Raw genomic sequence first — 15172 nt, 5'->3', positions numbered from 1 at the left:
AGAACCCTTTTCGCAGCATTCCAGTGTTCCTTAGTAAAACACGTATTAAATTGGCTTAAATAGCTCGTAGCGTAAGCGATATCGGGTCGTGAGTTTACCGTAAGATACATGAGGCATCCTATTAAGTTTTGATACGGATAAGACTCACCTTCTTGACCATCAGTTCTTCTTTCCATATTCTTTTTAACTAGAGGAGTATCCACAGTCTTACAATCCTTCATGTTAAATTTTTCCAGTATGGAAAGAATGTAACTCTGCTGATTTAATTTAACACACTCGGAATCGCATTCAATTTGTAAACCTAAATAACATTTTAATATTCCGAGATCTTTCAAAGAAAAATATTTCGACAAATTCGTTTTGACAGTGTCAAATGTCGAATCAGATTTAAAGAAGACAATTATGTCATCGACAAAAATACCCATTATCACGAGTTCCTTACCAAAAAGTTTCGTATATACACAAGGCTCGGAAGGAGTTCCTGTAAAACCTATTTTCAAAAGTGTTTCATTCAACTTTTTGTTCCATGCTCGCGGTGCCTGTTTAAGGCCGTAAAGGGATTTCTTCAGCAAACAAACCTTGTTTTCTTTGCCCTTTTCGATGAAACCAAGAGGTTGCTCCATGAAAACTTCTTCTTCTAAATCTCCGTTTAGGAACGCGGTATCGACATCCAAGTGCTTCATTTTTAACCCCATCTCTGCAGCTAAAGCAAATAAAGTGCGGAGGGAAGAATGGCGAATCACAGGTGCAAACGTCTCATCGTAGTCTACTCCCTCCACTTGATGAAAGCCTTTCACGACGAGTCTCGCTTTATACTTGGTTATATTACCGTACGCGTCCTTTTTAATTTTGTAAACCCATTTACATGGTATCACCTTTTTATTAGGCTTATCTACTAGGTCCCATGTGTGGAGTTTTTTCAATGAACTATATTCATCAGCCATAGCATGCCTCCACTTATCTGCATCATCGGCTTGAGTAGCTTCAAGATATGTTGTAGGTTCTCGAGAATCAGCCGTAGACACGTTGTAAGTTAGGAAATCGGGTGGTTTCCTATCTCTTGAGGGGTATCTCGGCTCAGTATGAGATTCCTCTTCCACACTTGCTAGCTCTTCATCCGCACTAGGTAGCCGTGGTTCACTGAAGGGCTCTCGCTCTTCCATAGATACTAAATCTTCGGCACTTTCTAGATTTATCGGCGAAGGCGGTGGTGCAGGGTCGTTGCTCTCGTCGCAGTCATAAAATTGACAATCTTGACAGTTTTCAGACTCGGTCTCTCTTTTATCTTCGAACAATAAAATAGAGTCTGACTGTACCTCTGGTTCTGGTGACCTCTGCTTCAGCTCTGTAAAACAATTCTCAAAAAAGGTTGCATCTCTGGATATAAACATTTTTCGTGGGTAAGCAGGATCCCTAAATATATAAGTACCTGGATTTTCTGAATAACCTACGAAAATCGCTTCCTGTGCCTTGACATCTAATTTCCTTCTATGACACGAGGGTATATGGACAAGTGCTCTACATCCGAACACTTTCAGGTGACTAAGATCACCTCTACGACCATACCACCTGTCATAAGGAATTTGTCCACCTAAGGCTCGATGAGGAGACCTATTCTTTAGGTATACGGCAACTTGAAATGCGTCTTCCCAGAATGCTTTTGACAGTGAGCTTTCAGCTAGCAACGTCCGCGCCTTTTCTGTAATCGAACGATGTGTGCGCTCCGCGACTCCAACCTGTTGAGGACTGTAAGGCGTCGTCGTTTGATGCTCGATACCTTTCGAAGCAAGATAATCAACAAACTCTTTATTAACGAACTCCTTACCTCCGTCAGTCCTAACCGCTTTTATTTTCTTGTCTAATTGATTTTCAACAAAAGTTTGAAACAGACAGAATTTATTTTTTACCTCTGTTTTGGAAGAAATGAAATAAGCAAACACCTTTCGCGTATAATCGTCTACTAACGTTAGCATGTACCTATTTCCTTGAAAAGAGGTTGTAGACACCGGTCCCATGAGATCCATATGGATCAGCTCTAACGGGGAAGTAGCCCTATTAAACGCTACCTTCTTGAAAGATTTCCTTGCTTGTTTACCTTCCACGCAAGCGATGCAACTATTATTATCTACTACTGAATACTTTACGCCTACCTCGTGATTCTTCAGTTGGTTCATGCCTATGCGACACAAATGTCCTAGCCTCTTATGCCAAAGTTGATAACTATCCTGACAGTCAGAGTGCACATCCTGTGTCATATAATTATCTGCCACATTCTCGGGAACATTGACAGTACCGTCTAAAACATACAGTCCACCACAGGGCGAGGCATGAGCAACAGATTCACCTGTAAAACGAAAATTATCAGATTTATAAAAGTTACATCCATTAATATCAAAAACACATATAAAACCCTTTTGAACAGTTTTGTATACAGATAACAAATTAGCTTTTAAATCTGGTACAAAATCAACATCACTGATCTTGTTGACCACGTTCTCAGGTGTGTTTATTGATATATTTCCAATTTCGCAGCACTTAATCTGTTCTCCGTTTGCGACAGTAACGGTACCTTGATTCTGTATCATAAGACTCTGAAACCAATCTCGTCTAGAAGTCATGTGTCTAGTACAGCCCGAATCTACATAAATGATGTCCTTACTTGAGCTGCCAGAAGTATTAAGAGCTGTAAATGTCGTATCGTTGACAGTTACCTCATTGGCTTTCTCCTTCTTGCCTCTCATCGGACAGTCTGGACGCTTATGTCCAGGCATCTTGCAGTCGTAACAAACCAGTTCCTTCTTCTTTGACTTCGGCTTCCTTTTCGCATGAAAAACCGATTCTAATGGTGTAGCCGCATCCTTGGACATTTCATTTAGTAGTTTTGTCTTAACTAAGTCTGTAGTCACATCAACATTACAGTTTTCTAAAGCCATAATGAGAGGTTCGTATTTTGGAGTAAGACCTCCCAAAAGTATCGCAGCAATAGACTTATCCTCTAAGACTACATCTATATCCGCCAGATCCTGTGCGGTTGACATAACTGCGTTAATGTACAGTTCCATATTCGAAAAGTCCGACAGACTCAAGCTGTACAATTTTCGCTCTAAACAAAGTCTTCGTCCCATTCCCTTGTCCTCAAAAGCTTTCTGCAAAGATTTCCATGCTTCGGCTGCGGTTTTCGCACATCTAACATGAATGATTGCCGCACCATCTACTGTCAAACATATCTTTGCCAGGGCTTTCGAATCTTTTCGTACCTTTGTAGAGGCAGGGGTCGTGTCTCCTTCAGGGTAGCCACCGATTGTCTCCCACAGATCCTCGTGCAATAGGTAATTGCGCATCTTAAATTTCCCCGCAGGGTATCCATCTTTGCTCCTCAGGCAAAACGATGGAATAGATGAGCTTGAATGGGAATTACAAACACTCGAAGCATCTCCCGATTCGTGTGACATATTTACGATTTTTATTATTTTCATCACACAAACACTACAACTCAATATTTTACACTTTACACTAAACTTTGCATTATAAATTATAGCATTCGTGCTGATAACGTGTTGTAAAAATTAGGTATTTGTAAAATAACGTATGATGGTATGAAAGAGATGTTTATGACACGAGTGTTTTATTCGAAGTAAGGTAACTAAGCAATTTTAAAATATTTTAAAATATATCAAAAATAGAAAATAGAAGACTTAACGTTTGTCTACACAAAGAAGGTTACAAACTACAACAGTTATATAATATGATATTTCACCAAAATCTTTTTAATAATTTGGCTGAATGTAACTATCATCGCCATGTTGGCTGTCGGAAACAAAAAAAAAATTTAAGAAGTTATATCTGTGCCACTATATTTGCACTCACAATTTTAGTTGTATCATAATAATTCATCTTAAATTTTAACTGTAAGTGTTTTTGTGTGAAATCAGTTATTGTGATTCATTTTTGAAATGGTTTTATCATCGCTGAACGTAATATGTATGCATATAGTTCGCAAGTAACAATATCATTCAAGTTAAAATTCGTAACTGCAACGTAAGTATAATATTTATTTTATACTCTAGGGTCTTGATTGTTGTTCTTTTACACATAGGCACTGCATAGGACATGTAAAACTTGTTATTCATTTTATTTATTAGCTTATATATAATTTACGTAATACTGAATCTTTAAAAAGAGAGATAAATTAAATACTAGAGCTTTTGTTCTACGCTAGGACTGACATTTTGGCAGCAGTTTGTTTATTTATCTGTTCGTGACGTCACGGGACAGCTTGGAGCGTTTAGGCTCAAACTTTAAACACTAATCTAATTAAATAGTTTAGTATTTAAAATGAATGAATAAAAATTTTAAATATTTTTTTTTGTAATAACTATAAAATGAATACAGTTCTAAAAACTTGTCAACATGCCTATTTAGCTCGGAGCAAGTACCAGGGCCTCATGCGTTACGAGAAGGTGTCGTTGACCAACGCGACGGCCGGGGCGGGGGCACAGATTATATAATAGTTCTTACGAACAGATACTTATCTCTCGAACAAAACGCAAATACCTACCGTTTTGATACCTACACAAAAATACAATGGAGTGACCTTCAACGCGCCGCTCCCCGCACCGCGCGCACCGGCACAACGCTAGGGTTGCTGACGCTTAGAAATAATAAATAAATACCTACTTAAACAGCGGAGTGAAATAAAAGGAAAGCTAAATCTTAAATTATACCTAATATTCCGATTATGAGTTAGTGTTTGCAAAATAGTCGTTTTAAAAGGTCATATGTCCCTGCAGTAACCGCAGTGTTTACGCCGTTTTATAAACCGCGCAATAATCCCAGCAAGAATTAGTTTTAAATCTTCGTGTAATTTAAAACCAGATAGAGATTAATATTACACAATAAAGAAAAATAATAGAAACACCATGTGTCGTAAATAGCTATTAGGGTCATGCATGTGTTAGATTAGTCTTTACGTTTAGGTTGCTATTTTTACTTTTGTATATCATGTTTTACTTTGTGCTCACATATTATGTCAAATGAATTGCGTGGAATGTTTTATATCTAGTTATAAGTCTAGGATTCATGCTCCTTTCATACGTGCTTAATATTGTATCTATTTATAAGTCTAGGATTCGTGCTCCTTTCATACGTGCTTATAATTAACGAGATTGACAGAAATAAATAAAACTCACTCTGCATATAATACCCACTAGTTCAGAGATACAAATCGCCCGGCCATTCCTATATAAACCCGCGCCATTTGTAGCATATTCAGAGAACTCAGAGAGCTTAACTCTATCACTTGCCTGAACACTCTCCAGTAAATAAACTCAGACATATGTGTTTTTATTTCACACAACACATATTCCGGTAAATGGAGGTATAGCGGACTTCGAGACAGCACGGCGGCCAGCGCGTTCCAGCGGCGAGTTTCTACGCTTCACCCAACGAACCCCTCATCACGAAAAGTTACAGTCTACACTCCACAGTTTGGTCCTTTTGAAGCCGGATGAAGATAGAAAAACGTACGCGCTGAGTTTCAAGCGACATAGCTTAACTCAGACATCAAGAAAGAAACACGTACGCGCTGAGTTTGAAGCGACATTGCTTAACTCAGACGGCAAGAAAGAAACAAGTACGCGCTGAGTTTTAAGCGAACGTTGCTTGACTCAGATGGCAAGACAGAATAAAGGACGCGCTGGGCCTAGAGGTTCGCTTCGGCTCAGACCCAACCCCAATACCTTTCCGTACCCATTTACCGGCTTGCCGGTCGGACCGTGCAGCGTGTAGGTCGTCCTCCGCTCACGTGTCCTGGCAACTTTCGTTGCATGTGTCACATGGTTGATACCCACACACTGCTTTCGAACGTTCTAGGCATTGCACTTTGCCATTGCGGGAGATTCAGTGCCACGAGGGATCCACGCTACGCTTAGGGCCTGACGTTACGCTCGGTAACGGTCAGTCATAGATATAGGCAGGTCAAGTTAGGGACCCCCGCGTGTGTTAAGTGAAGTGAAGTGGTTCCAGCCAGAAAGATGTCCGAAAAGGAAGCAAGGAGCCTACGACCACGCACCAAGGGCCCGCCTGCGCCCGCAGCCAACATGGACACCCCTACCCCCTCGTCCGGTAAGACTACGTCCGGCGAGACAAATACGTGGAGCAAGGGCACCAGTGGCAACCCGAATACTACCGGTGGAAACGAGTCGGTACACTCGGAAACGTTAAATGCCACGGTAGTAAATCGTAGTAGATTAGGTACGCTAGTGAATAAAGACATCGATGCGCCGCCATCGCCGTCGCGGGCGCCGTCTAATCGCGATTCGCATAGGAGTCGCAAATCGGTTAGGGAACGCGATAATCAATTGGCCGTGCTAATGGCCGAGCTCGAGGTTCGTAAAGCCCGTCTAGCCGTTGCTAAGACAGAGTCCGACACTGCAAATGTACGGCTGCAGATTGCGCAATTGAAGGCGCAGTCTGTCGGCAGCAGTGACGCGACCGTCGAAGCTACTAAGACAAAGTCCGACACTGCAAATTTACGGCTGCAGGTTGCGCAACTGAAGGCGCAGTCTGTCGGCAGCAGTGACGCGACCGTCGAAGAACGGACTAGAAGTTGGGTAGAACGACAAGCTAGGTTACAGCACGAGATCGCAAAGGAAAACGTTAAAATCCCGCCGCCGAAAGAGACCGCGCAAACGCATCCGCCGCCGCGTGCAGCCGTCGATCGGGCTAGCAGACCACCCCCGCGCATTGTAGAGGTACCGCACGGTACCTACGCGCCAATGTACCATAAACCGCCGGAATTACCTGCATTCGGCGGAGATATCTCCGAATGGATATCATTTAGGGCAGAGTTCGAAGATACGTCGCCCATGTTTAGTGCCGTCAATAACGTCAGTCGGATTAGGCGCGCACTTAAGGGCGAAGCTCGGACGGCCGTAAAATCAATAATGTACACGGTTCAGGATCCGTACGAGATAATGGAAGCGTTGGAACGGCAGTTCGGCGACCCTGAGGAGATTGTTCTTACGGAAATTCATAACGTTAAACGCATGCCGCGTTTATCCGAAGACAATTCGAATATAACCTCATTCGCCGCGCATGTAGCGAATGCCGTCGCCACCATTAGATCCTTGCGTCAAGAGAAATACTTGCACGCGCCTGAGCTCGTGAATAAAATCGTGGATAAGTTGAATCTGATAGTGCGCTATGAATGGGCCAAATACAGGCAGTCTAACGTAGAATCACCCGGGTTAGTTGCGATATCCGAGTTTCTTAACGAAATTAGCACTGCGGCCAAGCGCGTAAACCGACATAAGCCGTCTAACAGGTCACGGAATGCAGTGAGCGCGGTTTCCTCTGTGCGCGAACCGAGCAGATCGAGCCAAGCTCTCTCTGGGTCGCGCGCCCCCGCGTTCTACCGTGACACGTCTGACGAATCACGGAGTGCAGTGAGTGCGGTTTCCTCTGTGCGCGAACCTAGAAGATCGAGCCAAGCTCTCTCTGGGTCTCGCGCCCCCGAATTCTACCGTGATACGTCTAGTAGATCGCGAAGTGAACGAAGCGCGGTTTCCTCTGTGCGCGGGCCCAGTCGATCGAGCAGCGCTCTCACTGGGTCCCGCGCCCCCGCGTCCTTTCGCGACTATAGTTCGGATTCGGAGTCAGATTCCCGCGAATCATACACACGTGATACGAGAAATAGATCGCGTTCTAATAAATCGACTATAGCTCAAGTAAAGCACCGCGATGGTAATTTAAAGAAAAAGCCAGCGTCAACCAGAGCTCAGCCTAGGCAGCAGACATCGTCTGTCTCTGTCTCGCGCGATGCGTGCGCCATATGTAAGAACGGCAAAGAACACAAAGTTAGTGAGTGTTTGAAATTTCTAGCCGCGACTATATCTAAGCGATGGGACTTGGCAAAGGGTGCTAAATTGTGCTGTAGATGTTTAGGTGCGAGTCACCCTAAGCCTTATGGGTGCCAATATGTCGCGTGTGGCATGAATCAGTGCGAAGCCGGACATAATAAACTATTACACGGTCGAAACGCGGCCGCGTCCGCGAACGGTAATAGAGTCCCGGCGGCACCTGCAGTACTCAATGTTAGACTGCCGCAGACGTGTCACAAAGTCATGCCTGTAGAGGTGTCGGAACCGTTAGGTACCGTCCAAACCCTCGCGCCACTTGACGAAGGCGCGACAATGACTTTGACGCTACACGAAACTGCGGACAGAATCGCGCCCGCGGTACAATTGGTTGGGCACGCAAAGCCTAATACCGCGGACGACGAGGCCTTACAACTTGTGAAACGGCATTCTGAGGTAGAATCATTAGGCGTTTTGCAAAAATTACCTCTGGCCGACCCCGAACAACGTGCGCTAGATTTACTAGAAGCCACCTGCGAAAAGATACCGGGGGAGCAAAGGTATCGCTCGGGCTTACTTTGGCGGTCAAATGACGAGAAACTCCCCAATAACCAAGCGCAAGCATTGCAACGGCCGTACAGTCTAGAACGAAAGCTAGACCACGATGCGAAACTTAAAGCCGAATATGCAAAGTGTGTGTTGCTTGACAAAGGTTACGCGGAGAAAATAGACTCGCCACCGCCCCCCGAGGCACCCCGGACGTGGCCTCTGGCGCATTTCCCAACTTTTCACCCGCAACGCGGCAAAATGCGATTAGTTTGGGACACGGCCGCCACAGCTTGCGAACGTTCGCTTAACAGCGCGCTGTTGGCTGGCCCCGACCTGTTAAAGTCACTTTTTGGCGTATTAATGCGCTTCCGCGAAAGTAAAATCGCGGTGTTAGCCGACGTCAAACAGATGTTTTTACAGATCGAAATAACAGAGCAAGATCGCGATATGTTACGTTTCGTTTGGCGGACAGGGATCGATTGGGACAGGCCTATATCCGTCTCACTCGCACCCGCGTGGCGATCGTTCATTGATAATGTACGGTTAGTTCGCGCCACCGCTGGTAGTCTGGTTGCCGCCGAGGTTTTCAAAGCCGTATTGCTCGCTAAGAAAACGTAAAGAAACTGCATGAAGGTGACGTAGTAACGAGGAACGTGGCCCAGAGGCGTAATCGCCCAGCTATATCCTGGCCTGGATGGCCATTGTTCGCACACGCGCAGGTGACGTCCGCCGCCCAGTTTCCAGACTCATCCCCATTTACTCCGCGCATGAAGACGGTGTTAACACACGTGGGGGAGACTGTCGTAAATAGCTATTAGGGTCATGCATGTGTTAGATTAGTCTTTACGTTTAGGTTGCTATTTTTACTTTTGTATATCATGTTTTACTTTGTGCTCACATATTATGTCAAATGAATTGCGTGGAATGTTTTATATCTAGTTATAAGTCTAGGATTCATGCTCCTTTCATACGTGCTTAATATTGTATCTATTTATAAGTCTAGGATTCGTGCTCCTTTCATACGTGCTTATAATTAACGAGATTGACAGAAATAAATAAAACTCACTCTGCATATAATACCCACTAGTTCAGAGATCAAATCGCCCGGCCATTCCTATATAAACCCGCGCCATTTGTAGCATATTCAGAGAACTCAGAGAGCTTAACTCTATCACTTGCCTGAACACTCTCCAGTAAATAAACTCAGACATATGTGTTTTTATTTCACACAACACATATTCCGGTAAATGGAGGTATAGCGGACTTCGAGACAGCACGGCGGCCAGCGCGTTCCAGCGGCGAGTTTCTACGCTTCACCCAACGAACCCCTCATCACGAAAAGTTACAGTCTACACTCCACACCATGAATACAGGTAATTAATTATAAGTTAACCAGAGCAAAAATGAGTAGGCACTTTCCGGTGTAAAGTTAACTTACTGTCGTTAAAATAAACATTTACCAAAATAAATAAAAAAATTGCTACCTATTTCAATTAGATAGATATCTAAAACTATACATTTGTCATACATAATAAATATTACATGTTTAATTAAAGAAATTCAATAGTAGGTAGGTACCTACTACGTAGCTTGTAACTATCGTAAAAATTGACAGCGCGTCGCGCGGTGACGTGCGTACGTGAGCGCGTGTGGCAACCAACTGGCTTGCTTTTCTACCGTGAACGGGAGCAGATTCGTAGGTATAAATCCGAGCTCGCGCAGAGAGTTCCATAGGCCTGGCGGGGGCGCGTACCAGGGCTATAACCGCCAAAATCGAAGTTCGCAAATTGCGGGTATTTTTCTCTGTCACTCTAATTACGCCTTCATTGGAGTAAAATAGAAAGATCCCCGCAATTTGCGAATTTCTGTTTTCGCGGTAGCCCCTCAGTTCATACTGGTACTGGTGGTTACCTTCATAGGTATCGCGGCTGCTCGCTTCGTTGCCTAAACACGGTACTCAGCAAGCTTCGTTGCCTAAACACGGTACTCGACTGAAAAGCTCTCTATTATATCACGATTGTATAAAATACTATTTTGGGGCATCTTTTTAGGGTTCCGTACCCAAAGGGTAAAACGGGACCCTATTACTAAGACTTCGCTGTCCGTCCGTCCGTCCGTCCGTCCGTCCGTCTGTCACCAGGCTGTATCTCACGAACCGTGATAGCTAGACAGTTGAAATTTTCACAGATGATGTATTTCTGTTGCCGCTATAACAACAAATACTAAAAACAGAATAAAATAAAGATTTAAGTGGGGCTCCCATACAACAAACGTAATTTTTGACCAAAGTTAAGCAACGTCGGGCGGGGTCAGTACTTGGATGGGTGACCGTTTTTTTTTTGCATTATGGTACGGAACCCTTCGTGCGCGAGTCCGACTCGCACTTGCCCGGTTTTGACCAAAGTTAAGCAACGTCGGGCGTGGTCAGTAGGTTCACTAGGTTCTTGGATGGGTGACCGTTTTCTTTTAACTCTCCAATTCAATTTATTTCACAATAACAATCTAAATAACAAATAAATTATAATTTTCAATACAATATGAACATAAAACTACTAACTAATCTAGCTTACTGACTAACTTATACTAAAACTAAACTAAACCACGAATTAAATATAAAAGTTTTCTTTTTGCATTTTTTTCCGGTTTTTTTTTTGCTTTATGGTACGGAACCCTTCGTACGCGAGTCCGACTCGCACTTGCCCGGTTTTTTTCACGTTAACGAGCAAACTAAAGGTCTGCATGAGGATTAATTTCCTGACACGACACGCTACTAATAATATATTTTTCACCACACCAGCTCGGAAAGGCTTACTTTGCACTTCAAACACTGATAGCAAAGTTGCATTTTATTCACATGTGAGGCAAAGTAATCAAATGCAAATTTTGAGTGGTTTTCTTATGTTTGCTGGTAGAATTGACTTTTAAATGATAAATATTTAAAAACATACATTTGGATTTGATTTGATTTGATTTTGTTTCGCTTCGGTTTGGTGTGGTGAAAAATTTTGTGTTTCACTCGGGGGCAAATTTTGTTTAACCCTCGTGCTTTGAAACCCTCGCAACGCTCAAGATTCCATTTTTCAAACCACTCGCTACGCTCGTGGTTCAATTTTGGAATCTTTCGCTGGCTCGGGTATCAATATTAGCACGAGCGGTTAAACAACAACTTTGCCCCCTTGTAAAACAAATAACTATTGAAAACATCTTATTCATATATATGGTACAAAAACAAGTCAAAAAACAATAAATAAAAATAACCATTGAAATACATAGGCACAATAATAATATATCGATACGTGTTAGCTATTGAAAGACGAAATGATTACTCACTAAGTACGACACGACATTTCCGTAAAAGTGCCACTAAAGTTCCAATTCCAATTTTCCTGCCTTCTTCGTAATAATTTACAATAGATAGACAATTTTAGCTTTCACATCCGGTATAGGCGACAGGCTGTCTGCTGGCATCCATGAAAAACGTCATAATTCCAAAGCGAGCTAGTAATATTGTCATCTTAAAACATCGTTTAATACCAGGTTGAATATAGAAAATGAACTTTATTTTTAAGTTTCTAAGAGCGCCTCCGATGCAAAGTATAATTTGGTAGAGAGTTAATTTATGGCGATAAGGCACGCTGCCGCCGGGGCGGACGGTAGCGCTTCGAATGTCACACATCATTAATTTGCCCCATCGACGGGATTTTTGGGAGACTGCCCAAATGAAAGACCGATGGGCCAGTTTAGTCCTGTTGCAATTTTTTTTCGTTCTTATAGGGACCGGAATCGGGTAGCATTAAAGGTTTTTTTTTATGTCCTGGATGCCAACTTTTTAGTTAAATGTAACACTTTACACTCTCGCGTTTTGTACACATATTTAATTACACAAACGGGTCTACCGCGATATAATTTCATTGTTTTTACCTTTAATTCCGACGTTTCAGCTGAGTTGCACCAGCTGTGGTCACGGAAAGACTGACGTCCCAACAAATGTCAATGAAGATATTAATAAAACACCACTAAACTACCCGAAAATAGTTTATAAAAATGTTCGGGGTAGATAAAGAAATTGCTGCTACCCGTTAAAGTTTAAGTAATGTTTATTATCCACGGATACGAGTACGAGTCCGGGTCCGGGTCCCAGTCCAAGTCAAAACCGAAATTCGAAATCACCAAACGTGTACTATGCGTCGTTGAAGAGTTCTGTTCTGTTCTGATCATCATCAGCAGTTCCACTTCATCAAATGCGACAGTTTTTAGGGTTCCGAACCTCAAAAGGAAAAAACGGAACCCTTATAGGATCACTCGTGCGTCTGTCTGTCTGTCTGTCCGTCTGTCACAGCCGATTTTCTCCGGAACTACTGGACCAATTAAGTTGAAATTTGGTACACATATGTAAGTTTGTGACCCAAATACGGACATGTAACGTAAACAAATGAATTTTAAACATAGGGGCCACGTTTGGGGGGTAGGTGAGAAAATTAAAAAATAAAATTTTTCAAACTATATCATGTTACATATCAAATGAAAGAGCTTATTATAAGGATCTCAAATATATTTTTTTTTATAATTTTCGAATAAACAGTTTAGAAGTAATTCAAGAAAATAGGCAAAAAATGACCATTCCCCCCCCCCTTATTTCCGAAACTACTAGGTCTAAAATTTTGAAAAAAATACATAAAATAGGTCTATACCTATAGATGACAGGAAAACCTATTAGAAATGTACAGTCAAGCATGAGTCGGACTTAATTACTTAGTTTTTGATCCGACCCCTACGGATTTTTTAAAGAGATTTCACTCACGTTTCACATAAGAAATACATTGTTAAAAAGGTTTACTAATGTGTTGCAGAATGATTTTTGACATAGGGGAGAGCGGGGTTAAACGTGCCGGAGGTAAGTTGATCCGATGGGAATAGGAACGCAAGTAAACCATGGAGCGATTCGTATGATGTTTGTCGCGTGAAGTCAGACCACTATGAGGTTGCAGGAGCCGTTTTCGTTGCTTTCATTATAGTAGAATAGTAGTTATGGAAAATAAATCAAAAACGAGGGCATAACGAACCCCACGGATAATCACATTTTTGCTTTGGATTTTTTTTGCTATCTGTTGATAGTACACAACAAATTATCATATATTTCGACGAACTGCAAAATACTCTTTTAGCGTGTGTGAACTGAGATTTAAATATTTGACGGATAAGTTATAAATTTTAGTAACGGAACAACCCGCCCCATAGCGGGGTTAGTTGTTCCGTTCCGACCTATCTCATAAAAAAAATTCTGGTAAAAAAACTGTTTAACGATGCACAAAATAATATCGCTACTCAGAAACGCAAATAATCATTATTTAATATAGCGCAACCCACATATCTTATTCACACTGTTTTCATAGATCAAATTTGTATTTTATGAAAATCGGCTCGTTTAACCCCGCTCTCCCCTATTTTTGTATTGCATAATTGCATAAGGCACTGGTCCCACCACGAGCTAGTAAGCTATGAGCTATCGGCTATAAACACGAACAAAAGATAAGCACTCCCGTGTAAATAAAAGAGACACGGCGATATTTATAGCTCACCGCTGGGCGAGTAACTATAAATATCGCCGTGTCTCTTTTATTTACACGGGAGTGCTTATCTTTTGTTCGTGTTTATAGCCGATAGCTCATAGCTTACTAGCTCGCGGTGGGACCAGTGCCTAATGTTACTTGGCAGAAATGTCGTTTGGCAGAATTACCTTTCCCATGTATCATTTAGCATACAATCATTTCGCAGAGTTGTAAAATCCAGAACCATATTTTGGCATACTGTTGATGATCATAATAGTCTTTTAAACGAGTTCGCAGATAAATGTATTGCATAATATTTAGGTAGCATAAAGTTATCAAAATGCTTTAAAGTTAATCAGATAACCTAACCTAACCTACTTTTCTGGTGGCCGTTCGTTTTGTATGAGGTCGCAGTTCTAACCTAACCTAACCCATTTTTCTGGGAGCCGTTCGTTTTATACAGGAGGCCGCAGTTACAACCTAACATAATCTTCTATCTGGCACAGGTTCAATTTTGTTTGGGGGTCACATATCTTACATAACGTAATCCACTTTTCTGCAAGTAGAAAAACATTATGCCATAACGAAAGTATGCTGCAGGATGATTATGGTACATAAAATAATGCTAAACCAAAGTCAGCAAAAGTAATCTTCTGCTAAATAATATGCTGCAAAATGTATTGTATGCTTAGTAATAATAATCATCATCATCATCATCTCAGCCATAAGACGTCCACTGCTGAACATAGGCCTCCCCCTTGGACCTCCATACGTGCCGGTTGGAAGCGACCCGCATCCAGCGTCTTCCGGCGACCTTAACAAGATCGTCTGTCCATCTTGTGGGTGGACGTCCTACGCTGCGCTTGCTAGTCCGTGGTCTCCACTCGAGCACTTTTCGACCCCATCGGCCATCTTCTCTGCGTGCAATGTGGCCTGCCCATTGCCACTTCAGCTTGCTAATCCGGTGGGCTATGTCGGTGACTTTAGTTCGTCTACGGATCTCCTCATTTCTGATTCGATCACGTAGAGAAACTCCGAGCATAGCCCTCTCCATAGCTCGTTGAGCGACTTTGAGTTTTGAGATGAGGCCGATAGTGAAAGACCACGTTTCGGAGCCGTAAGTCATCACTGGTAACACACATTGATTAAAGACTTTCGTCTTGAGGCACTGAGGTATGTCGGACGAAAAGACATTACGTAGTTTCCCGAACGCTGCCC

Source organism: Cydia fagiglandana, chromosome Z (assembly GCF_963556715.1).
Source record: "Cydia fagiglandana chromosome Z, ilCydFagi1.1, whole genome shotgun sequence".
NCBI classification, from domain to species: Eukaryota; Metazoa; Arthropoda; class Insecta; order Lepidoptera; family Tortricidae; genus Cydia; species Cydia fagiglandana.
The sequence above is the reverse complement of the archived record's forward strand: the minus strand, read 5'-3'. Positions refer to the sequence as shown.